This window comes from Aedes albopictus, chromosome 1, assembly GCF_035046485.1.
Source record: "Aedes albopictus strain Foshan chromosome 1, AalbF5, whole genome shotgun sequence".
NCBI lineage: Eukaryota > Metazoa > Arthropoda > Insecta > Diptera > Culicidae > Aedes > Aedes albopictus.
Genome location: NC_085136.1, coordinates 62,525,886 through 62,552,042, shown reverse-complemented (window position 1 = coordinate 62,552,042; position 26,157 = coordinate 62,525,886). Strand labels below are relative to the sequence as shown.

The 26,157-nt window shown below is 41.1% G+C and overlaps 1 protein-coding gene and 1 long non-coding RNA gene across 2 annotated transcripts in view; one reads left to right on the top strand and one right to left on the bottom strand.

Annotated features, from left to right (window-relative positions):
• The window catches only part of LOC109401938 (AF4/FMR2 family member lilli), a 601,758-nt gene that overhangs the window by 379,306 nt on the left and 196,295 nt on the right, over positions 1–26,157 (top strand).
• LOC134285023 (uncharacterized) lies at positions 20,053–22,748 on the bottom strand. Its single transcript, XR_009996085.1, has 2 exons — positions 20,416–22,748; positions 20,053–20,335 (listed from the first exon to the last, which is right to left on the bottom strand). It is a non-coding gene; the product is annotated as an uncharacterized LOC134285023 (long non-coding RNA).

The following is a 26,157-nucleotide window of genomic DNA, read 5'->3' as shown; positions in this document are numbered from 1 at the left end:
AGGTTGGCCGGCTCTTCCCACTGAAGAGGGCCGCAGGAACAAAGCTGCAGACGATAGCTCGACGACTTCGAATAACTCTCAAGTGTAAGCCTTGTAAAAGGCTGATTTGTTCGGCTGTCCAAGGAAAGAGATTCGGTTTCACTTTATAACGATGTTTATTTGATCACTACTTTACAAAGACTGATACTGATTCACGAAAATGCCATCACTTTTATATCCCACCCCAGCATTCCCAAAATACATCACCCACCAATCAGCGCGAGCCTCGCTCGGATTGGTCGGTGCCCTGCTCGATGCTGCGATGCGAACATGTTGCAGCGTGTTCTTCGCGTCGTCGTCTCGCTTCGCTCGCATGATGATTCTGGCCGCCGCCACCGCTCTCATGTGGTTGCCGTCGTCACCGTTCCAATGTGCAGCCGCTTGTCGGCCGCCAGCCAAGCAACAGAAGCATTACCGTTCGGGTGGGTAGTGCGCGTTCACACATTAGACATAGACATAGGTGTTAGTAAGAGGGGGACCGAAATAACCCGCGGTCTGGCTGGCTGTTCGGGTTCGATTGGAAGTTGACCATCAATGTTAACTTCTTTTCCCGATCAGCCTAGATAGCTGTGTAGTGTCGGTAGCAATTGTCATAATTGGCTAAGAATAACACTACGGACCGCCTGATCCAGTGGTAAGAGTCCACTAAACAGGTGACCCCTAATTCATGGTGTTATGCGGCTTTATGCTTACCGTGCCAAAGAATGAATGGTTAGGGGGGTCTAATAAAAACCTAACCACAAACGGAGCCTGTGGAGAATTAGGGCGTCCTCCACAGTATTACGCCCTTACTGCGCTAACCGGAGCAATGGTGCAGTGGACCTTGCGTTTCTCCGAGATAATCAGTTGCCCTTCTTAAGTCTCAAGTTTGAGGCTAAATAAGGGCGGGGTTATTCAAATGTTGTTAATTAGCTTACATTACTGCCTATATGGGTTCGCCTAATGCGTTTTCGCCATTGGCGTTTTTCAATTGACCACGATTTGGTTCGTCGTTGATGTTTCCTTTTTGTGCTGTGATTGTGAAGAGTATAATCCTGTCTAGTTTGGGTAGTGGCTACGGCAAGGAAACCTCAGATCAATTTTCAGCGTAAAAAGCGTATGTAGCCCAAGTGGATCTACTTCAAAAAGTTCAATTTCGTAGGGTAACTTCTGTTTAGGTTACCTTGTGAACTCAGCTTTGCTTTTTACCCTTCTTACACCCATAAGAAGGGTATAAATATCGCTCGAAAAACCGACTTTCGATCCGAGGCCCGAAGGGCCGAGTCTCATATACCAATCAACTCAGCTCGACGAACTGAGCAAATGTCTGTATGTGTGTGTGTGTGTGTGTGTATGTGTGTATGTGTGTATGTGTGTATGTGTGTGTGTGTGTATGTGCGTTACAAAAAAAAGTCACGCACGTTTCTCAGCCGTCTGTCAACCGATTTGAGTTCTCTTGGAAGCAAATGAAAGCTACTACATCCTAGTAGAACGCTATTGAATTTTTTTTCGATTGGACGTTTGGTTACCGAGATATCTCTCGAAGAGTACTTATGAGTCATACTTCTAAACTTTTTAAGATTTTTCACCAAGTGTATCATAATAAATATTTCGGCCGTTTGTCAATCGATTTAAGTTCTCTTGGCACCAAATGAAAGCTACAGCATCCTAGTAGATCACCCAGAAATTTTATTTCGATTGGACATTTGGTTATAGAAATATCTTTCGAAGAGTACCTAGGATTTATACAACTAAACTTTTTAAGATTTTGGACCAATTGAATAATAATAAATATCTTAGCCATCTGTCAACCGATTTCGGTTACCCTGGCACCAAATGAAAGCTACAACATTCTAGTAGAACCCTATACAATTTCATTAGGATTGGACATTTGATTACCGAGATATCTTTCAAAGAGTACTTGGGAGTAATACAGGTTAACTTTTTGAAAGATTTTGGACCAAGGGTACCATAATAAATATCTCAGCCATCTGTCAACCGATTTGGGTTCTCTAAGCACCAAATAAAAGCTACAATATCCTTGTATAAGGCCCTGAAATTTTATTTCGATTCGACATTTGATTACTGAGATATCTTACGAAGAGTATTTCAATAAATTCTTTTTTATTATTATATTCACTTGTTATCTTGCATTAGTTTTTCACCAATCTATGGGAAATTATTTTCCAATAAATAATTCTGATCTCATACAAAGTGTATTCTAGCAGGTTATTGTTTTCAACAAAATTATAATTAACAAATTACAAATACACAGGAATTTTATGAAAACTAACAATATGTTAAATGAAAGCTTTGAATTTATATATTGTGGGAAAAATGCAAGAACCGCCAAAATAACTAGTTAATGCCAAAACTGATTAACTTAGTAGATATGTCATTTTTGTCCTTTTTACACCTTAACCATGAATACCAAGTACTTCGGAGCTAATTTATTCGACTGATTAAGAGATATTAGACAAAGTGCATCTCGCTGATTTTCTTATCCATTTGTTAATCGATTCAAGATTATTTGGCAGTTAACAAAAGATACAATATTCCAAAATATGAAGGCTATTTTTTTAACATTCCATATAAGATTCTAGGAGGTGTCTGACATTTCTGGTAAGTCCATGGTCTGATGCTATTTTGGGAACCAATTCACTAGATGTCAAATCCACAATATTTTCTAGAACTTTTATTCAATCACACAAAATAAATTTGCTTAATACGCATAACACAACAATATTTTTAATAAGTGTAAGAAGGGTTCTGTTCACCATAGGTGGATTAAATCGGGTTTTTCATTATAGATGAACTGTCGTGCCTCGAGCATGCTCTATTTTAGAATAACGTTAACAGTATGTTTCAACCTTTCCTTATGGATGCCTTCAAGCAAGCTCTTGTTTTCAGCATCTTTTCGCTGATATTTGGCATCTGAAGTAGCTCAAACATTAATTTGAGGTGCTTCAGTTGGATGGATTACTTAGGTAGTACAGTTCATGGTTAACTTAACATAGAATTGCACCTAACCCAACTCTGCATGAGCAGAATTTGTCATGAGTTGACTGATTGGCATGTGTCAGATGAGGACTCTTCATTTGACCTTTTTGCACTTTGGAGTGTTCCTTCGCAAACTTTGCGTATTCAGGCGTCCCTGCTCAACAAGCTAGGGAACCTGGAATAATTGGTTGCGATCACATTTTATGGATAACTCGCTTCCATTGCTACTCCAAGAGAGTTTCATTATGGTTTTGTTATTACAACGCCCTTCATTGTGGTATACCATAGCTACTGCTTTGAAAGAAGCTTGTCCTCTGCGGTCTGTGCGGACCGCAAGAGGTATTCCTGAATGGAACTCGGACCTGTTCAAGTTCTAAATATCTTCGGATAAACCAGTCTTTTGTATAGCTACGAATCTTTAGCTTCTACCCCGAGGATTGTAGCTATAGAATCGATTTAGTGAGCACTAAAAAGCTCTGCTTACTTCAAATCTCCTGGAGCAAATGGGGCTTTATCCTATTTTTCTCCAGAGGGATTTGAGTTTTTCAAACATGTTTTGAACTCCTGTAGTTTTCTATTGGGTATTTAAGAAGGAATAAGTTCCAGATTTATCTGGTTACGTCGTTCTTTCTGAAATGCTCTAAACGCATTGTCGATTATCACATCTGTGATATTCGTCTGGCTAACATGCCTGTTCATGTGAACTCACCTGTCTCCCAATTTGGGATGTGTGACTCTTTTACATAAAGTTGTATACGTTTTCAAGAGAGCACTCGCTCAAACGTAGTTTTTGCTTGGATGATTTCTTGAATATTGAGGATGCTTTTGATGACGTGCCTTTCTATGTCATATTGAAAGTCGCATGACGTCGCAAGCTACCTCCAATGAGCTATAGGCTCTTTTTACGCTTATGCGTTTTACAGTGTCCTTTTCAGGGCACTGATTAACCCCGTTGTGGTATGAGCTATGAGCTCTCGTTGCGCTTATGCGCTCATTCCCTCTTCTAGGGCACCCCTTCCTATTTCATCACCTTTCCCTTTCCCAATTCCCATCCCGTGTCCCATTCTCCCTCAGGTAAATGATGAAATAGGCTCATATGTATGGCGATGGCACAAATGTCCCAAATGGAGGATAACGTGCCTCTGGAGCCGGCCTTCTGGTACCTGATAAGAGGGGGACCGAAATAACCCGCGGTCGACTCGGGATTAGTTGGTTAGGATTTTGGGATGTAAATGTTACGGGTGAGGATTATTTAGGATGCCATTAAACACAAACACATATTTACATTATGTACGCTCCGTGCGCGGACACAGTTTGAACGGGGACTTGGGTGCTTGGCTAGGGACTTGAAACGTCAAAAAACGCAGTAGGCAAGACAAAGTTTGCCGGGTACAGCTAGTTTATCATATAATCTCTACAAAATTTTGGCAAAGGATTATTGGAAGTTCTAATAATAATTTGCCAAAATTTTGTAGAGATTATGATAAATGTGATGGAATTCCCAAGGTGGGCCAAAATACATGCCCCGGGCCACAATACGTCCACTACCCTATATGGCCAGCTGCGGGCAAGCGATTGATCAGTAGGCATGTCCATCTTTTCAAAAATGTTCTCTGATTCTCAAGTCCACCCCCATATTTTGATTGGCATCCTAAAAGAAGTAACTGGTCAAAATTTCAGCCAAATCCATTGAAATTAGTAGGTGCATCAAATCAATTTTGAGTTTTTCGACTATTTTTGAACATCAAAAAATAATAACTACACTAAAACTTGTCAAAACTTAATTCTTTCGGCACAAATTGAAAGCTATACTTGCTTTCTACAAGTTAAACGAACAACGTTTACCAATATTATTGAAGGAAAAATGTGTAATTATCACATTTGTAATCAGAAAAACCTTAAAAAGTAGATTTTTTGATAGATTTCGTTCTGGAACACCCTAATATACTTAATAAGTTGGATTTTTTAAAACGGCATCATATTCTCTAATGTTTTTTTTGGTTATTTGCTTCTTTGATACCAATGCTGTAGGAGTTGAGCAAAAATTACCAAAATTCGTGAAAGCCAAATGTGTCATAAACACTAGCTTTTCGGGGGCAATCACGCTTTGGCGCGCAGAAAGTGGCATCGCGTGTTACAGCTCATTTTAGAAGCTGAACCTGAGAATATGGTATATGAAAAACTTGTGCGGCTAGACCAGTTCTGCAAGAAAGTCACGGAAAAACCGCTATTTTTTTAATATTTAAGGTAAATGTCACGGACTACCTTTGAAAAATGCCAAATAATATTCACCGTGAATATCATTTGCATTTTTCGAAGGTAGTCCGTGACATTTACCTTAAATATTCGAAAAATAGCGTTTTTTCCGTGACTTTCTTGCAGAACTGGTCTAGCCGCACAAGTTTTTCATATACCATATTCTAAGGTTCAGCTTCTGAAATGAGCTGTAAGTGATTGAATTTAGATATGACGAAATGAAATTTTCAGCACTGCTGACTCAGCACTGATATTGATAGCCAACACCTGTCAACACGCTTGTTTGTTGACATCCGTGGTAGATGGTAGCCAAGGCAAACTACAAGGAAGCAAAGCTACTACGTTCAGTACAATTTCGCGCCACAGCGTGATTGCCTCCAAAAAGCTAGTTTTTGGGACGTCTTTGCCTTTCCCAAATTTTAACAATTTTTGCTCAAATATCCAACTTATTACGTATATTAGAGTGTTCCAGAACAAAATCTATCAAAAAATCAACTTTTTAAGGTTTTTCTGATTTCTAATGTGATAATTTCACATGTTTCCTTCATATTTATTGGCACACGTTGTTCGGAGAAGTTGTAGCAAACAAGTATATCTTTCAATTTGTGCCAAAAGAATTTAGTTTTGACAAGGTTTAGTGTAGTTATGATTTTTTGAAGTCCAAAAATAGTCGAAAAACGCAAAACTGATTTGATGCACCTCTTAATTTCAATGGATTTGGCTGAAATTTTGACCAGTTACTTCTTTTAGGATGCCAATCAAAATATGGGGGTGGACTTGAGAATCAGAGAACATTTTTGAAAAGGTGGACAGGCCTATTGATCAGCATTGAAACATTACAGGCGTCATAAAATAGAAGATCACCGAAATTTATACCACAGACAAACAGACGTAACACTAGTAAACGCATTTAACGATCATATAAACTTCTTAGTTGTGTACCTCACTACCAGAGGCACATGCATCGCTTTTCTTCCAGTTTGACGTTCCAAACTAGCATCTTCTGCCGGACTTTTTGCACAAAGTTTCTGCCAGAACCCCACTGGAACCTTATTATGAACTACATAGTCCGTTTCAAAGAAGCCGACGAAAGAAGTGAATCGGTTTACCCTTGGGATGACATTATGTCAACAAACAGCCTCCGGTCCGCTTGGCTTGGCACTAGTGACGACTGACGAGGAACGAATTACCCTACTCATGCTCATCCGTCCATGAGCCAGCAAACATTACGCTGTTTTCCGTTTTTGGATTCTTGACCGGCGGAGGAGGATCCGCTGCGTTGAGCCGAGCTGGGCATTAGTGTGGGACACCAAAATACATTTTACTCCTGTACACTTTTTGAGTTCCATTTTGGCCCCATATCAACTGTGCAAAATTTCAGCTCGATCGGAGAAACTATATTTTAGCGCCAGCCGTTTTAAATTTTCATACGATTTACTATGGGGAAAATCACTTTTTTAAAGAAAAATCACCACAGGTTGCCCCTTAACCCCTAAAAATATATCGATGAATGATTTCTGTTGGAAATTTTACGAGGAACAAACCCTCTGAAGACCGCAAAGCGATCGAAGGCATGTGGAAAAAGTTATTGACTGAAAACCGAATGACATTCCCACGCTGTTTAACACGTAAGGAATAACAATAAATAATAAAATCTCGTCATTTTATCGATCGGGTAAGGCTTAATAACTTTTTCCACGAATGTCGCATCGCTTTGCGGTCTTCGGTGGTCTGATTCCTCGTGAAGTTATCTACAGAAATCATTCAACGACTTATTTTTAGGGATCAATGGTTGACCTCCAGCGATTTTTCTTTGAAGAGGTAAATTTTCCCCATAGTAAATCGTATGAAAAACTAAGAATGGCGGGCGCTAAAATATAGTTTCTTCGATCGATCTGAAATTTTGCACAGTTGATATGGAACCAAAATGGAGCTCAAAAAGTATACAGGAGTTGGAGTTTTTCCATTTTTTATATTTTCCCATATAAACCGTGTACCAGGCTACTGGGCATACACATGTACGGCCGGCTCGTTGAAGCTGGCTAGCATCCTCCCATGTACCCTCCCAACGCCTCCTTTCGACGTTGGGACTATTAACGTCGGGAAAAGTGGAATTTCAGCATTGGCATCGTGAGCACGACTGTGAACTGTGGACGACGATAATGATGATGGCGGTGGATTTGGACGGAGCTTTCCTTGTGCGTCTCTCTCTGTGTCTTCGTGATCGCCAAGAATGCGAAATAAATTGCCCTTCTGCCGCTGCGAGATCGGTTTCTGTTGGTTTACCCCACGTCTCCACTAGACAGAAATGTCTTGCCATTTTGCTGCCAGAAAGAGAAAACGTAACAGAAATGATCAACACCGCTGTTTTCCATGCAAACAGCGAGAGAACATTTCTGTCATGACACATCTGTCCAGCAAAATGGCAAGACATTTCTGTCTAGTGGAGACGTCGGGTTAGGGACGGACAACATTGTGCTGGAGAAGCGAGTGACAGCCTGCCAAGCCAACAAGCAACGAGCAGCAGCAGCGCGCGGAAGATTATTATTCCGATACATTGAACGGTCATTATTCACCCTATACCAAGGGTTGACAGTGGGACAGTTTTATTTTCCCATCGGGAAATTGCATTAGCATAAGCGGGGGTGGAGTCAAGTTGAGTTGAGATGCATTGCTGTATGTGGAAGTTGATTCTCGTTTCTTGGCATGCTGTTTAAAATTGTTCATTGAGTGAAGTTCATCTTTCACAGAGAAACGAGAATTAATGGCGTAGTTCTTGAGAATTATGTTGCAGTTTAGTCTTCTGATAAGACATTGACTTCAACCCACAGTAATTTCTCGAATGTTTTTGAATCGATTGAACGGATGTTTAGACCATAATTATCCTATATTTGCTAATATATTATATAAGACCTCTATTCAAGATGATTCAATATGAAATGAGCATGAGCATGAGCATGAGCATAGATGACCGCACAATTCGTAGTTGCTACTCCGTGATTGACCGGAGCAATCGAAATTGCACAGAGAACCAAAGAATGGGGCTTGGGACTAGCACAGCATTCTCAATGTCGACTTGATTCGATATGAAACGGGTGACAAAATCTTATTGGAGACTACATACATTACAGTGCACGAACCAGATTTACGAGGAAAGATGCATTCAACGCCTTCAAATGAGTTTTTAGCCAAATATGGTCTTCTACAAAGTTGTCCCTAATAATAAGGCCCTATTCAAAATGTGCATGAAAATTAGGGTGGTCCATATTTTCAAAGAAATTGGTGGCCAAACTTTTTTATTTGCAAGAATAACTTATACATTCTTCAGGAAAGTTGTAGTTCTATCAATTTTGAGCAAGTTTGCTGAAGACACTTTTCATGTAGCTTTAAAATTGACCGATCTAGAGGTATTTTTTTGAATAAACTTAGGGTGGTTCAGGAAAAACCGGTTTTCTGGCGCGTTAACTTTTTCAGTTTTGATTTTTCATCAAAGTCGCCCAAGAAACACTTGTAGAGCATTTGAAGACGCGTCGTTTCGTGCGCTGAGATGGTCGTCATCTCTTTTGTTTCAAAAGTTACAGGCATTTTTCTTCAAAAATCATAGTTTTTTAAAAAGGTGTTATGACGGGTTGGGGCAAACATAAAAAATATCTTTTGCCCGCATTCAAAAGAAGAAATGTTGTTATGAAACATATAAAAAAATTAGAGGGGTGATATTTTTGTAACTCAAGTGAAAAATACTTGAAAAGTGCCTATTTTTTCTAGAAAATCATCAATATCTTTAGAACGGAATGACGTAGCAACATTCTCAGCGAACGAAAATGTGCGTTTTTGGAAGCTCTAAAGGTGGTTCTTAGTCGACTTTGACGACTGGAATCCGGTGGAACACTCAGAAACGGTTCCGGAACAAGACCGGCTCAGATATGGTCTGAGACTATTATCTTGCTAACCGTTCATCAGGTTATCAAAAATGCCACTCTTTAATGTGTCGTATGCATTGTTTTGGATTATATTTGGCCTCTTCCGGTGGGACATCCGGAACTGGTTCCGGAACACTACCGGTTTAAATATGGTCGGAGACTAGTTTCTTGCTAACATTTCTTTATGTTATCAAAAAAAGCCGCGCTTTGATGTGTCGTATGCATGGGTTTGGTTCACTTTTATATTTGATCATATCCGGCGAGACACCCGGAACTGGCTCCGGAATACAACCGGCAGTCCCCAATGTGGTCTGAGCCTACTTCCTTGATAATCGGCTAACAGGTTACTGGAACAGCCTTGATTTGATGTGTCGCATGCATGGGTTTGGTTCCCTTTTATATTTGGCCACTTCCGTCGGGACACCCGGAACCGGTTTCGGAACACTACCGGTTCAGATACGGTCTGATACGGTTATCCTGCTAACCGATCATCAGGTTATCGAAAATGCCGCTGTTTGATGTGTCGCATGCATGGATTTGGTTCACTATTATATTTGGTCACTTCTGGTTGTACATCCGGAACCGGTTCCGGAACACTACCGGTTCAGTTAGGTCTGAGACTATTTTCCAGCCAACCGTTCATTAGGTTACCTAAAATACAGCTGTTTGATGTGTCGCATGAATGGGTTATGTTCACTTTTATACCCTTCCAGGGGTACCGGTCCGGAACACCTAAATGGCCATAACTCCGAAACGGCTCGACCGATCCGAACCATTTTTAATAGGAATCAATGGGACCAGATGATGCGTCGAATGAATCATCGGTCATTAAAATCGGTTGAGGTTTACTGCCAAAAAGTGATGTGAGTTTATTTGTACACACACATACACACACACAGACATCACCTCAATTCGTCGAGCTGAGTCGATTGGTATATGTGGCTCGACCCTTCGGGCCTTCTATCAAAAAGTCATTTTTTGAGTGAACATATAGCCTTTCCAGTACACTTAGTGTACGAGAAAGGCAAAAAAATCCGCAGATATCCTGAATAGGATTTCCCGTAGAATTCCATAATAGGATTCTCTATATAAAGCCAGAGTAAGTTACCAATTCACCATTGGCGTAGCTAGGATTTTCTTTCTGGAGGGGGCTCAGGGGGGCCAGACTTAAGATGATTTTTAAGTGGGTAAGTCACCCGATATGTGTGTATGCAAACCGGCACAATCCCTCCAGGATTTTTTGCAAAGCTTGCTACAGTGATTCCATCTTCGATTCCTCCAGAGAATGCATCTAGGGATTCCAGCAGACATTTCTGTGGGGATTTGTCCTGGGATATCTTTAGAGGTTCCTCCAGTGATTGTTCCAGTACTCGACATTCACAAGAGACAAGACATAACACTTATTGTTCTTACAATCGTTAACGATTGTAATTACGATTGTAAGAATGATAAGTGTTATGTCTTGTCTCGCGTGTCGCGTCTTGTGAATGTCGTGTACCTAGTTCTTACGTTAGCAAAACAAACCAATAAGTGTTCCAGTACTGTTTTGGCGATTTTCTTCGGGGGTTTCTCCAGAGATCCTTTTAGGTATTTCTGCAGGTATTTCTTCAGCGATTTCTCTATATGTTTTTTTTTCAGAATTTTATTAGAGATTGCTTCAATAATTGCATCTGGAATTTTTCGAAATATTTCTGCAGCAATGTCTTTCAGAAATTCTTTCAAAACATTTTACTAGAGATTATTCAAAATTTATTCCAGGAGTCCATCCAATTGTTCCTTCAATAATTTGTCTAGAAATTACAGCAGACATGGATTATTCCATATTTTTTTCCAGGGATTCCCACAGAAAATCTTCCACGAGTTACCTAAGAAAACTTTCCTATGATTACCTAAGGAATTCCTCATGGGGTTTTTTTTCTGAAATTCCTCCAAGAATTCCTCCAGGGATTCACCCGCAAATTTCTTCTGTAATTCTTTCAGGAACTACTTCCGGGATTATTTAAAAATGCCGCAAAGCAGTCTGCTTGGGATTCCTTAAGGGATTTCTCCTGATTTTTTTCATAAACTGCAGCAGGAACTGTTTAGAGATTCCCTTAGAAATTGCTCTTGGCATTACTTCCGAAGTTCCTCCTGGAGTTTCTTTAGAAACTCTTCCAGGTTTTTCTTAAGGAACTGCCACAGGCATTCCCCCAAGAGTTCGCCTACGTACTCTTTTTAGGAATCCCTCAGGATTTTCTCTAGAATTTCAGCAATTTCTTCAATACTTCCTCCTTGGATTTCTTTAGAAACTCCTGGAATTCCCTCAGAAATTGATCCATGGATTTCTTCCTGGTATTTCTCCAGGAATTCCTCGAGGGGTTCCTCCAGAAATTCCTTCGGGAATTGTTCCTCTGTGAGTTCCTTCAGAGATTCCTCCAGGAATTTCTTCAAAGATTCCTCCAGGAATTTCTTCAGGGATTCCTCCAGGAATTCTTTCAGAGTTTCCACCAGAAATTTCTTTAAGGATTCTTCCTGAAGGTTCCCCAGTAATTTTTCAAGAAAATCTTCCAGAAATTCTTCCAAGGTTCCTCTAGGGATTCCTCCAGGTGTTGCTCTGAAGATTTCCCAAGGAGATTCCAACAGGAATTCTTACAAGCATGTCTCTAGGAATTTCTTCAGGGATTCCTCCAGACATTCCTTCAGGAGTTCCTCTAGAGAATCCTCTAGGGATCGCACTAGGAATTCCTCCAGGAGTTCCACCAGAGATTTCTATAGGGATTCTTCCAGGGATTCATCCAGGCAGTCTTCTAGGATTTCAGGAACTCCTCCAAAAATACCTTCAAGAATTCTACCAGGAATTACCCCAGGAATTTCTGCAGAAGTTTCTTCAGGAATTGATTCAGTAATTACTACGGCAATTTCTCCAGGAAATCCTCCTCCCGGAATTCTTCCAGAATTTCCATCAGCAACTTCTCGTACAGAGATTTCTCGGTGGATTCCACCAGGAAATATTTCACGGACTCCTCCAAAAATTTCACCAGACATTTCTTAAGGAATTTACCAGGAATTTCTTCAAGGATTCCTCTAATTGTTCTTCCAGAGATTTCTCCTGGAATTCCTCCGATGGTTATTCCAGTAATTTATTCAGACATTCCTTCAAAACTCCTCCTGGAAATCATCCAGAAATTCCCCTAGGAATTTCTTCAGTAATTTCTCCAGGCATTCCTCTCACAATTCCTCTAGAATTTCTCCAGAATTTCATTCAGGGATTGCTCCAGGAATTATTCCAGGGATAGTTCCTCGGAAGTATCCCAAGAATTCCTCTAGGAATTTCTCCAGGAATGCCTACTGGGGTTCCTCCAGAAATTGCTTCAGGGATTCTTCCAAGAACTTCTTCAGAAATTTCTTTAAGACTTCCTCCTGGAATTTCTCAAGACGTGTCTTCAGAAATTTCTCCAGGGATTCCTCCCAGAATTCCTCTAGGGAGTCCTCAAGGAATTCATCCAGGGATTCCTTCAGGATTTCTTCCAGGGTTTGGGTCCTTCTGGATTTTCCAGGAATTCCTCCGGGGTTTCCTCCATATATACAGGCCGGAATTCCTCCACGGATTCATCCAGGGAATACTCTAGGCATTCGTCCAGGAATTTCTCCAGGGATGCCTCCAGGAAGTCCTCCAATTATTCCTTCAAAAATTCCTTCAGAGATTTCTCCAAGTATTTTTCTAGCAGTTTCTCTAGGAAAAACAAGGTATACTTTCAAAAAATTCTCCAGAAATTTCTCCTGAGATTCCTCCAGGAATTTGTCCAGAAGTTCCTGCAGGATTTCCTTCAGAGATTCCTCTAGGAATTATTTAATGGATTTTTTCAGGAATTCATCCAGAGATTTCTCCAATATTTCCTCCAAGGATTCCTCCAGAAATTTGTCTAGGAATTCCTCCCGGAACTTTTCAAGCGATTTCTTCAAATAAAAAAAAATCAAGGATTCCTCCCATATTTGCTCTAAGGATCCCTCCACAATTTCATCCAGAGATTCATCCAAGAAGAATTCTTCAGAATCTTCTCTTAGGGTTCCTCCTGGAAATCCTCAAGACTTTTTTTTTCAGAAATTTCTCCAGGTATTCCTCCCAGAATTCATCTAGAGAATTCTCTAGAAATTTATGCAGGGATTCCTGCCGGATTACTTCTAGGGTTTGCTCCACGAATTCATCCAGGAATTTCTGCACTAAGTCCTTCAGGATTTTTTTCCTGGAATTCCTCCAAGGTTTCCTCTCGATATTCCTGCAGGAATTCCTCAACGGATTTATTCTAGACTAATTTCTAGATATTTATCCAGGAAATACTCTAGACGTTCGTCAAGGAATTTCTCACGGGATGTCTTCAGGAAATCCTCCAATTATTCCTTCAGAAATTCCTTCAGGAATTTCTCCAAGAATTGGTCTAGAAACTCCTGCAGAAATTGGTGTAGGAATTCCTCCCTGGATTCTTCAAGCGATTTCTTCAAAGATTTCTTCCATATTTGCAGGGATTTTTCCAGAAATTTCTTCAGAAATTCCTCTTTGGTTTCTTCCGGAATTTCTGAAGACGTTTCTTCAGAAATTTCTCTAGGGATTCCTCCCAGAATTCCTGCAGGGAATCCTCAAGGAATTCATCGAGGGATTCCTGCAGGATTTCTCCCAGGGTTTGCTCCAAGAATTCATTCAGGAATTTCTGCAGTAAGTCCTCCTGAAGATTGTTCCTGGAATTACTCCAGAGTTACCTCCAAATATTCCTGCAGAAATTCTTTTAGAAGTTCCTCCACGGATTCATCCAAAGATTTCTCTAGAAATTTATCCAGGGAATACTCCAGGCATTCGTCCAGGAATTTCTTCAAGGATGTCTCCATGAAATCTTCCAATTATTCCATCAGGAATTCCTACAGGGATTTCTCCAAGAATTCTTCTAGCGGTTTCTTAAGGAACTCCTCCAGGCATACTTTCAGAATTTCTCCTATGAGTCCACCAGGAATTTGTCCAGAAGTTCCTCCAGGATTTCCTACAGGGATTTCTCCAAGAATTTCTCTGTGGTGCTGGCAGATTATTGGGGAGGGGGCTGGCCCCCAGGCCCCCCTCTAGCATGCGTTCTACTCTGGAATCCTGAGAAAACTTCTCCACAGCTAACCTACCGAGAATGCTCAGTACTATTCATCATTGGAATACTGAGATGGATTTTCAGGAGCTCTAATCATAATTATCTATCCACAGGAATCCTGAAAAAAAAAACTCTCCACAATGCAGCATCAAAAGGCACTACATAATTTCATTTTGTTCAAATAATCCAAAAATCCTCTTAACAGTCCCTTCCATGCATCGATTACACTGCTGGCAGCCATTCCGGCGGCGCGGTGGCTTAAATTTTAAAACCAGAATCAAGTTAAAGCCCTCGTTTCATGTTAATTAAATTGTTTCTCAAAGTAACACCGACCGTAAATGCCCTCCGAACATCGCGTGCGCTGCCTATAGCTGCATACATTTTATGGTTCCAGCCACTTACTTATACTCTCACTCACTGACGGGGATGACTGGGTAGATGGGTGGGTATATTGCCGGCTGGGTGACCGGCCAAACATGGGCGATGCGGTTTGGCATTAATTTACGACGAGTCGATCGTAAAAAGTGCTAAAAATGCACTCGGGCAACACCTTTCCCGGGCGCGGGGCCGTTTGTCACCGACCGAAGAATGTACTTTGTGCCCATACCACACGCTCGATGGCTATTTCCGGTTTCTGGAGGGGAAAAGCGTTACTGTGCAGTAGGTATAAAATGTAAGCAGGAGACAATGCTGACCGCGGTGACAACGGTCAGCAGCAGAGCTGGCAATTTGTAATTAAAAATAGCCTGGTTTTATTGTGCTATTCAGTGTCAGTGTATGCACGGGTCATAAACGCATTCTCACCTCGGTGATATAGCACCACCGCACCGCGGTAATTTGCATGATATCATGCGGCAAACAGACATTGAAGACATTGAACGCAAAGACCCGAGAGCACAATTCGCCAGAAATCGATCTCAGTGTAAGGCTGTCCTTAGTCCAACAGCTGATAATTTGTTTTTTTTAAGGACAGAGTTATTAGAGACTGAAAATGGCCGCCACATTGCACAGTGGTCCACGATCCAGATTTTTGAGGAAAGATGCATTCAGCGCCTTATAATGATTTTTAGACAAATATGGTCTTCTACAAAGTTGTCCCAAATAATAAGGCCCTCTTTCACGGACAGAAATCAGTGCAGTTTGAAATAACAAACACGTTTGTCAATTTTCAAACCAGATTAATAGTAGCATCAAAAGGCATATTAGTTGGTTTCAAACCTAATTCTTGGTTTGAATCAAACCGATAGGATTGTTGTTTCTACTTCCAAAGGATTAATCTGGAACAACAAACAAATCGGTTATTTCAAACCAACTGGTGCAGATTGAATTTACTAAATTTCTGATTGTTTAGATTCTGCTGTCGAATGCGCTGAACAATCTGAAACTATAGTTTGATTCAACCGACCGGGTAGTTGTTTTAACCCTTATGTGGCCGACAGGGTACCCGGGTACCCAGCGCCCATTTAAAAAGCACGGTGTAGAAAAAAGCAAAAAATTTGTCGGACACATAACGGTTAAACTATATTTTTGTTGAGAGCCAAAACAACTAACAGATTAGTTTGGAATGAACCAACTTTTTGTTGTACTTTCGGCATGGGATACCCCCCCCCCCCCCCCCCCCGCTGGCTCTTGCGTTGTTTCAATTATGCCTTTCAGAGGAATAGTCGGACAGTGAATCACTCCGCAAACTAGTATTTTAGGTAAGTAATTGTTGGCTTAAGGAATGAGAGCAAAAACAGTTTGCATTTATTTTAATTCGGTATAGATCTCAGTGCATGATGGAGCGCAAAACCCCTGGCAAAACCTGACTTCGCCGTTCCAGTTTATCGGACTCATGGGCGCCATCTTGGCTACCTTCGCTGTATGCTAGAACAGACATCTGGAGATGCTGCAGCAAAAATCCATTCCTACGTCAGATGAGGTAGAATTGATAGGAATTCTTTGTCGTCAGGCAAAACACACCCGGAATTTAACGAGAGAATAACAAAATCCCTGGGTTAGAGCTCCCGTTCGATTTACAAAAACAATATCTAGGATAATGAAGCTATGATAGCACAGTTCCACACCGGAAAGCTCATCGGAACTTTATAATGAAGGTAAAATCAATTTGTAAAAAAACACCCATGACGAAGAGAACAAAACTGCCGAAAATACGTAAGTTCCGCTATCACGGGTTGGGGCAAACATAAAAAATATGCCAGCATTCAAAAGAAGAACTGTTGTTATAAAACATTTCCAAATATTAGAGGGGTATTTTTTTGTAACTCAAGTAAAAAATACTTGAAAAGTGCTTATTTTTTCTTTTGAGCGGAATGGCGGAATGGCTCCGCGCACAAAAATGCACGTTGTTGGAAGCTCTAAAAGTGCTTCCAAGACTACTTTGACGAGAAATTTAACGACGCATCTTCGAATTCTCTACAAGTGTTTCTTGGGCGACTTTGATGAAAAGTCGAAAGCAAAGCAAATCAAATCAAATATAATCGTATACATCGTAGTTGCTACTCCGTGATTGACCAGAATAATCGAAGTTGCATAGAGGACCAATGAATGGTGCTTGGGACTAGCTACACACTCTCAAATGTGCACAATTCGAGAGTTCAATATTTTGAAGTCAGTAACGGCGCCGGCCACGTCCTTACGGTCATCGGGAAAGGGAAGAAATGTTAGTTCGACAACCGTGGTTACTAGAAACAGTGGTCCACAAGTTATATGAAAATACACAACACGGTCTTCATCCCGATTATGATTTATTTGGTCGCTATAGTAAGAGTAATAATGCACTTTATCGCGCTTTCTGATTCCGCATTCAATATTCGCGTCCCTACCGAGAAAACCGACGGAAATAGTCGCGCGCTTCTCACAGTATCGAACTTGGTGTATACGGAGAATAAACTTTCTAGCTTAAGGGCTGTTTGCAGATCAGAAGAAGTTTCTCAGCCTATCTTGATGCATGGGAAATTCCTTGACTGAATCACTCAAGAAACCGTTTTTTCTTCAATCGCAGTACTCAGTTGACCGTAACCACTCCTTGACTCCTTCAATTTTCGGCAATACTGTTCCCAAGTAACAATTCCATTTGGTTTCGTTTGATTTTTATTGGGGTTTTATTACAGCAATAAATAAAACTCACAGTTTTATGACTACTTTTATGAAAACCATTGATGAAATGTTTTATAGTATACTTGAGATATCCATAAAGCCAGATTTTAAGAGTAAATAAAACTCTCCTATATGTAAACCTTCTGGAATTCATTATTACCACAATAAAACTGTTCAAACTCTCAACAGATGGCGATCAACCCCCTGAAGAAAGCGTTAGTTCTTGAAGCCGCCGCCTTTGGTGGGGCGCCACGGGTTTGTTTACGAAATTTCAGTCTGCTGACCAATCTGCTACGTGCGGAAGCGAACTTTGTCGTGCGAAGATAAATTCGTGATCGAAAAACAATCATTTCCACATATTGTTCAATGGGTATAGTGTTCTTTGTAAAATTTACAAGACGCACAAGTATGAAAATACATTTAGCCCATTTTAAACAACACTAAAGTCCATTAAATTTGAATGTCGCACCTGCTCCAACAGAAAAAATCACTATGTTTTCAGCCTTACGCAACCGCCGATTCAAATCAGCACCACGTCCAGCACCATATTTTTGGCTTCAATCCAGTTGTATGTGGATGACAGCCGTTTCATGGGGTTGATGGCGATCCGTTTGATTAAGGACTGTATTGTTAATTATCAGTACACCTGAAAATTGCTGTATTTGAAAAAGCTTTATTTATTTTGTAAATTAAATTCAATTACATTGTTTATTGACCAACAGAAAAGCCCGTGACATCATTGTATATTTAATTTTTCGTGTATCTTACCATCTCTCGCTCTTTCTTCTTGGTGTTCTTCAGAAGGTTTTGGACAACCGTTCCGACGACGGTTTTGCTTGGGTTGACCCAGCTTTCTTGAATTTGGTGACATCCTTTGCTCCTCTATCCTCTATTTCTCAATGGGCCTTATTTGCGGGCAATCTAGAGGATTCATTGCCTTTCCACAAATTGAACATTGTTTTCTTCATACCAGTCAAAGGTGTCATTGGCATAGTGGCAGGATGCAAAATCCGGCCAAAATAATGTAGGGCCTTTGTGCTTTCAGATGAGTGACAGATTAAGTTTCTGGAGGCATTCCTTCCGGTGTATTTCGACGTTCATACTTGAGACGGTGAAGAAAGGTGACGATTTCATACCACATTGACAAATTGCTTGCCAAACCAACACATTTTCCCAATTTTTTCGCAAAAAAATCGATTTCTTCATGCATTTGTGCCATGCTTCATAGTGAAAAACTGTGCTCCTGGAAGTGCCTTGTAGTCCAATTTGACATATGTTACATCATCCATGATTATACAAATGAAATTTTTGCTCAAATCACATAATCCGACAGAATTTGACTGCATTTTCGACATTTCTGTTTTGGGTAGGTCTTCATAAAATTACGCTCCTTGGCGCGCTGAACCATACCAATCGTTCCACACTTTTTTGCGCAATTCCTGATGGATACCTCCTATTTTCCTTTAACGATTTTGCAAATTTTGCTATCCAAATTTGACTTGGACGCACCTGTTTTTTTTTGCCGCATACCGAAACGTTTGATAGCATTTTGGGCAACAAAAACTCCAACACATTCAACTTTTGCTAATTTTCTTAGCGATGATCATTTTTCATTGCAGTGCCTGGTCACAATCGATTTTTGCTTCTCTTCCGTAAACCCTCGTATTGTTCCGCTTGAGCAGAAACTTTAACTTTTAATGAAGGTTATCGTTTGTTTACATCGTTAGCAACACATAGACATATAGAAGCTGTCAAAATAAGGCATAGTCTTTTTAATACAGAGCCTCAAAGGAGTACTAATAATTAACGATACAGTCCTTAAGAGGTTTTAAGGACCATCATAAAAACAAAATAAAAAGGTGTTCGGTTTTATGAAGGTTCTTGAAACCTCCACAAGACTAATTGGTCATCAAAATGCTGCTGGAATCAAAATCGATCTCTCTCGTTTGTCGGGTGAAAATCACTGCGTCCAGATTTTAGAACTATTGTGATATACCCTTTTGCTGTGAGGTACGCAAGTTATCTCAGTAACATATTTGTCACTGAGATACCTTGGTATCGACTGAACTCAAGACCATCTATTATTGATGAATAGAGATCCTGAGTTACAGTATGTGACTCCCCCATTCTGGCGAGACTAGCTTTATGAAGCCAACCACGTCCTTGGGAGATAAGATCCATATGTCAGCAGGCCCTAAAAAGGGCTTGCTGAGAACTTTGAACCTACGTTGAGTGAGTGCACTGCAATAGCAGAGGATGTGTTCTGATGTTTCCCTCTCCTCGTCACAGAAGCGGCAATTTGAGGTTTGGATTGCTCTGATCTTTTGTAGATGGTATCTGCAGGGGCAGTGTCCAGTTATTAGACCGGTGTAGATGTTGAGATCCCTTTTGTTGAGACCTAATAGTTGTTGGGTTTTCTTGGGGTTTATCGTTACGAGCCTTTTGGATTGGCTCGTATGGGGAAGTGCATTCCAGTTTGATGTGAGTCTGAGCAGTCTGAGATCCCGCAGAAGGGCTCAGGGCCAATGAACCTTTCATTAGATTCATTTCTGGCTAGCTCATCAGCAATCTCGTTTCCCTCTAGACCCGTATGTCCTGGGATCCAATATAGGTAGACTCGATTGCGTATGGATAAGTTTTTCAAAGCCAGAATGCATTCCCACACTAGCTTTGAGTTACAAGTGTAGTTATTAAGCGACTTAAGTGCCGCTTGGCTGTCAGAGAAAATACATATTTTTGCAAACCTATACTTTCTCCTCAGGCATAATAACACGCATTCTAATATTGCATATATTTCCGCCTGAAATACTGTGGGCCACTGTCCTAAGTGGACAGAGATTTTTGTTCTAGGGCCATAGATTCCGGAGCCTGTCAGATTATTCATTTTCGAACCATCTGTGAAGAAATTTATAGAGCCTGTTGGAACGCTGGGTCCACCTTTTTTTTTTCTCCCCTGTTGGGGAAATTAAGCCACTGCGTCCAATAGGCTGAACTTTTGTGGCATAATGTGGGTCCACCTTCTTCCCACTCCTGGCGGGAAGGAATGAACACATCGTAAGGTAAGTCATAATTGACTACCGTTTCCATCCAGTCACTACAAATTCCTATTGTGGGATTTATGGCAAATTCATTTAATATGCTGAGGTGACCCGTAAGGTCTCCCGACAGCAGCGTTTTTGTTCTCTTTAACCTTAGAGCACTTTTTTCCGCTTCCAGCTTTATGAATTGATCTAACCGGGGCAGGTGAAGCATTGCGTCTAGGGCCAAAGTGGGTGTACTACGAACTGCACCAGTGATCGCTATGCAAGCGGTGCGTTGGATTTTGTTGAGCTTCGCCCTTGCAGCAGCCTCATTAGTTTTAGGTCACCAGACAAGGGAAGCGTAAGTAGTCCTGGGACGAACAATGGTTTTATATATTCACATGATCATACTTGGTTTTAGGCCCCATCTTTCACCCAGGGTTTTTGAACAAACCCAAAGTGTATTGAGACCTTTCTGCACAACTGATTGGAGATGAGAGTTCCAATTCAGTTTTGCGTCGAGTATGACACCTAGATATTTTACTTCGCTTGATTCAAGAAAAGGGGTTTCAGTTGGACCTTCCTCCGTTTGGTGAAAGGGATAATGGAAGTTTTTGTAGGATTTATGCCTAGTTGTTCCTTATGACACCAGGAAAAAGTGTGATTTAGGGCAGATTGCATTCTTTCCACGATAACACTTTCGAATTTGCCTCGTACAATAATGACAACGTCATCAGCATATCCAACCACTTCGAAGCCTCTTCTCTCTAAGCTGTCTAGAAGCTCATCCACCACCAGTGACCACAACAAAGGAGAAAGTACTCCGCCTTGCGGACACCCCCTTGTTGCTTTAACAGTAATGTATGAACCGCTAAGCTCAGAGAAGATTTTTCGATTAGCTAGCATAGCATGTACCCAGGTAACAATGCATGGGTCGAATTTTCTCCTCAACATTGCTGACCCTATAGACGAATAAGAAGCGTTATCGAATGCGCCCTCAATATCAAGAAATGCTACAAGAGCAATTTCTTTTGCATTGAGTGTTTTTTCGATCTTTTGAACTACCGTATGTAGTGCCGAGATCGTAGATTTTCCACTTTGATAAGCGAATTGGTTTTTTGACAAAGGCATTGCTTTCATAAATTTGTGATTTATGTACTCGCATAGTACCTTTTCCATAATTTTGAGCACTACAGAGGATAAACTTATCGGCCTGAATGCTTTGGGGTTGGTTTTATCTCTCTTTCCTGCCTTCGGAATGAAGACAGCCCGGATTTGACGCCAATCGTTGGGTATATGCCCCAAAATCAGACTCGCCCTAAAAATCTCAACCAAGGGTGGAACCAGTGTTTTCTCCTCTTTTTGGATCAACGCTGGGAATATTCCATCCATGCCAGGAGACTTAAATGGCTCGAAAGATCTCACAGCCCTCTCAACCCTGGCCCGAGTGAAAGCTTCCTTTGCAACCTTTATTGCGTCTTTTTTAGATCCAGAAACCCATGATCAGGGTACGAAAAACGGATCACGCCGAAAAACAAACGCTTTGTCCTAAGCGGTGCATGTTGGCAACAAAGGCGCTCCGCAACAAACGCATGTCAGGCGGCGAGAGCAATAAAACAAACATCGCTTGCCGTGCGTGTGCTGATATTCCGGCTTTTCAGCTGAAATTTTCAACCCACATTATCGAATTCATAAGCATTTGGACGAAATAAGACTCTTGCAAACCTCAGAGTTGAGTTTCAGTTGTAAAACAATGCGAAAATCACGATGTGAATAGAACGAGACAAATATTCCTACCGTTTTTGTTGTGAACAAACTCGGGAGCGATTTTGTCATTATCTGCTAACGAAAAAACAAAGCGTTGTTGCCGTGCTTTCTTTGTTGCCTATTTTTCGCTTGCGGTGGCATATTCTGCGTACACTGCCCATGATTGGATCACTTGTGGATCTGAGAGAGAAATTCCAGTGTCTTGGTCGCCGATGCTCGACTCAGGGATTTAATCTGGGAAGTGGATCTTTAACAATTCGCTCAGTGTATCGCTAGGCTCTACAGTGAGCGAACCATCCGTCTTTCGGAGGCTACCCACACCATTGGAGTGGTCTTTTGAAAGAGTTTTTTGGAGTCTGGCCACTACGGGTGTATTCTCTATGCTTTCACATATTAGAATCCACGATTTCCGTTTGGCTGACCTTATTTCTTTGTTGTAGTTCGTCAGGGCCTTTCTGTATAGGCTTCAATCGCCGGTTCGCTTGGCACGATTGAATTCCCTACGCGCAGTTTTCCTAAGCTTCTCAAGAGTTTTATTCCACCATGGAACGTCTCTGCTCGAACTAATTGATTTAGTTGCACAGCTCTCTTGGTAGGCATTAAGGATTTTGTTTTTAATGGATTTGGACGCATCTTCCGATTGTGTAATGGACTTGATGTGACTTTCTATGATGTACTCTTCAGATTGTAGGATAGCTGAGTAGGATTCCCAATCAGTTTTCTTAGGATCTTTAAATGTTTTTTCTATCGTTAGACCCCCTTCCCATTCGAAGATGATGTGTTTGTGGTCTGACATTGATATTTCTTCAGAAACATGCCAGTTTTTTTTATTTTATCAGAGATAGACCGACTACATAGAGTCAAGTCCAAAACTTCCTGACGAATGAGGTTTTCAAACGTGGGCTTGTCACCAACATTACAAATGTCAATGTTCTTGGAAGAGAGAAACTGTAACAGGTACTCACCTCTGGTGTTTATATTTGTACTTCCCCATACGGTGTGATGTGCATTTGCGTCACACCCTATGACGAAGGGGATGTTGTGTCGGTGGCTGTAGGCTACGAGCGCAGCTATTTCTGGAGGAGGGATTTCGTCCACGTCACCTGGGAAGTATGCCGAGACCATCAAGATCTCTCTACTCCCTCTAGCGGAAGGTACCTCCATCCTGACAGCTACGATGTCCCTTTTTATGAATTCTGAAATTGGAAAGTATTTACAGTTGTTATGTAATAAAATAGCCGCTCTAGGAGAAAGCTGGTTGTCATCATATACCAACTTACATGAGTGTTGTGGAATACCTTGTATTCTGGATTTATTGACCCATGGCTCTTGAATGAGGGCCACGGTTAGATTCTCTTTGGTGAACCTCCGACAGAGCACACCCGTGGCGCTCTCAGCATGGTGGAGGTTCACTTGCAGAACTTTAGTCGCCATTTCCGGGGCTCCCGCTTTTTTCCGGACGACGACTATCCGGCTTTGGATGTTGCGGATCATCAGGGTGTCGTTTGGTGTTACAGTTTGGGTTGTTTCTCTTCCCTGTAGCGACCTGGCCCGCCAGTTTCGCCTCTGTGGTCAAATTGTCGCTTTTTGCACTCCCTTTGCCCTGTTTAGATACCTTTGGTTTGGTACCACTAGAGCAGGGAGTCGCATGTAAGCTTCGAGCTTTTCCTTTAGAGGCGGACTGACTAGCCTTTATGGTGCTTTTGGGGTGAGATTTACTAACCTTGCCCGAACAGGAGGCCTCCTCAGATTGCTCTTGGGTCGGCCTTCCAGTCGGATTGGCGGTATCGGCAGTCGGTTGATCTGTAATCTTCCTTAGTTGGATTTCACCAAATCGGTAGTTGAGGGTGTATTTGGACTTCTTCAACTTTTCCATCGACGCACCCTCTACTGTGAAGATCCATTCGACATGAATGTCTTTCAGAATGGATCGTTTCACAATACGCCAATTAGTTGTTGTGATGTTATTTTGGCTTTCTATGAGAGCCTTTATTCGGTCGTCGTCATAGCTGGAGCTTTGTGGGAAGAATGCTCGGATCATCTCTGGACGTGGAATCGCCACTTCGTCCATTGCCATCAGCTCTGCACCTTCCCAGGGTTTCATGGATGGGGATATTCTCTTTAACCAATCAGCAGTCTCTTGATCCTTACAGATTAGAACCATGTAACCGGACTTGTAGATGAGGTTGTTGAATTTGGGTTTTATTTCAACAGTTACATTTCTTTTTACCTGAAAAAATGTTGATTGTTAATAGAAATACACCTTTTTGGTTTTATTTTATAAATTAGTGTTATGTCCGTTTTTTTGTGATTATATCCCATTTCGTTGCGTTTATATCGTATCACTGTTCTCCACCATAAAAACTGTCACATCGCAGATATTTCGTGGCTATCACACTACACTTTGCATTCTACAATGTAAAAAGGGGGGAAACATTTGTCACCGAACACGCGCTCCCCGAACCACTTAGCAAGAAAGTTAATTACAATTTATGATTGCAACGCGGCTCGCCGGATAATAGTGGAGAAACTTACTGTTCCGCCGCGCCGGTTCGTTCGAGGCGTTTGAGCTTTCAACTTTTAGTATTGGTCCTGGTTTGATTTACATTTGTTGGAAACTTTCCCGTTATGTTATTCCAACTTTTCTCGGAGGATTCAATGCAGAGCAACGTAAGCATTTTCCATTTATTAAGGAATCCGTCGTGAAAAACCACAGCGCAGCCTTGCGCAAAAAAAGAAAAGAAATCAATTGACCGTTCGTTCCAGTCATGGCACTCTTTTCGTATAACGTTTTCTTTCTTTCTGACCGCTAATTTAGTCGTTTCCATCCGCCCCTTTTCTTTCTGGTACATTTCCCTCTATTTAACTTTTTCCCCGACCGTCGTCGACGAGGGTTGCTTTTGAAAAGCATTCATACCTATTTTTTTTCTCTCGTAAGGTTCTTTTAAGCTCATTCAACAGTCGACCGGAGAGAAGGCATCAACTCCACCAGTTGGCATCTCAGCTTGGAAAATCAGACAAAAAGAGCAATGCCAGGTATCGAGGATTGGCCTTTTGCGGATATAGAGGAGAGAAAACATATTTTTGATTTGTTGAACCCATTTCGTAATGGAGATATGTATCCTTGGCTTCCTTGGGCGGTTGGGCAATGAGTATATTTGTGCCTCTCACACAACTTGAAAAAATGATTTTCGGCAGAGGAAGCTCTTAGTTTATAACCGTGGAAGTGCTAATTCAGGCGTTCGATTTGAATAGGTCCTAAGTTTGCTGTGATTCCTATGTAGATTCGACCTATTCAAATCGAACGCCAGAATTGATCACTAAGTAGAGAAAGAGGCTTTGTCTCAGTGAGGACGTTACGCCAAGAAGAAGAGAAGAAAAGATGCCGAAGGATGGTCGGTGGTATAGTCGAAAGGAAAGCGTGGAAAACGAAGATTTTACGGAATGTTTAACCAATTTGAAGCAAACGGAATTTGAACGATTAAGCTTAGATTATATGACGGTAACCCATTAAAAACCAGGCGCCCCCTTGTTCTTCCATTATTGCTGTGAATAGTTTGATGGAGCTCCCTGGTACATTTTATCAAGCCAAAGCGAACAATGCAATCGGGCATTTTGCCCCCTACAATTTTTCAGCACCTGAAACGTAACACTTTTTGAATGATTTGACTCTATAAATTTGGAACCACCCAGGCTGAAATTCGGGCTCTTCCAGAGATTTATAAAAAAAACCTCCAACGTTTCTTTTATAAATTCTTCCAAGAATTCCTTCGGGAATTTCACCTTTAGAGAATCTTCTATTTATTTCTTTCGAAATTTTACTATGTATATTGTATATCTTCGGAAATTAGTATCTCATGAAATCATTCAAGGATTTTTTTTAAACGTCTTCCAGGGAATCTTTAACCCTCGAACGATCATGTTGTTGTATTTGGTACAACACGTTGAAAAAATATCGCTTTCTGTAATCCG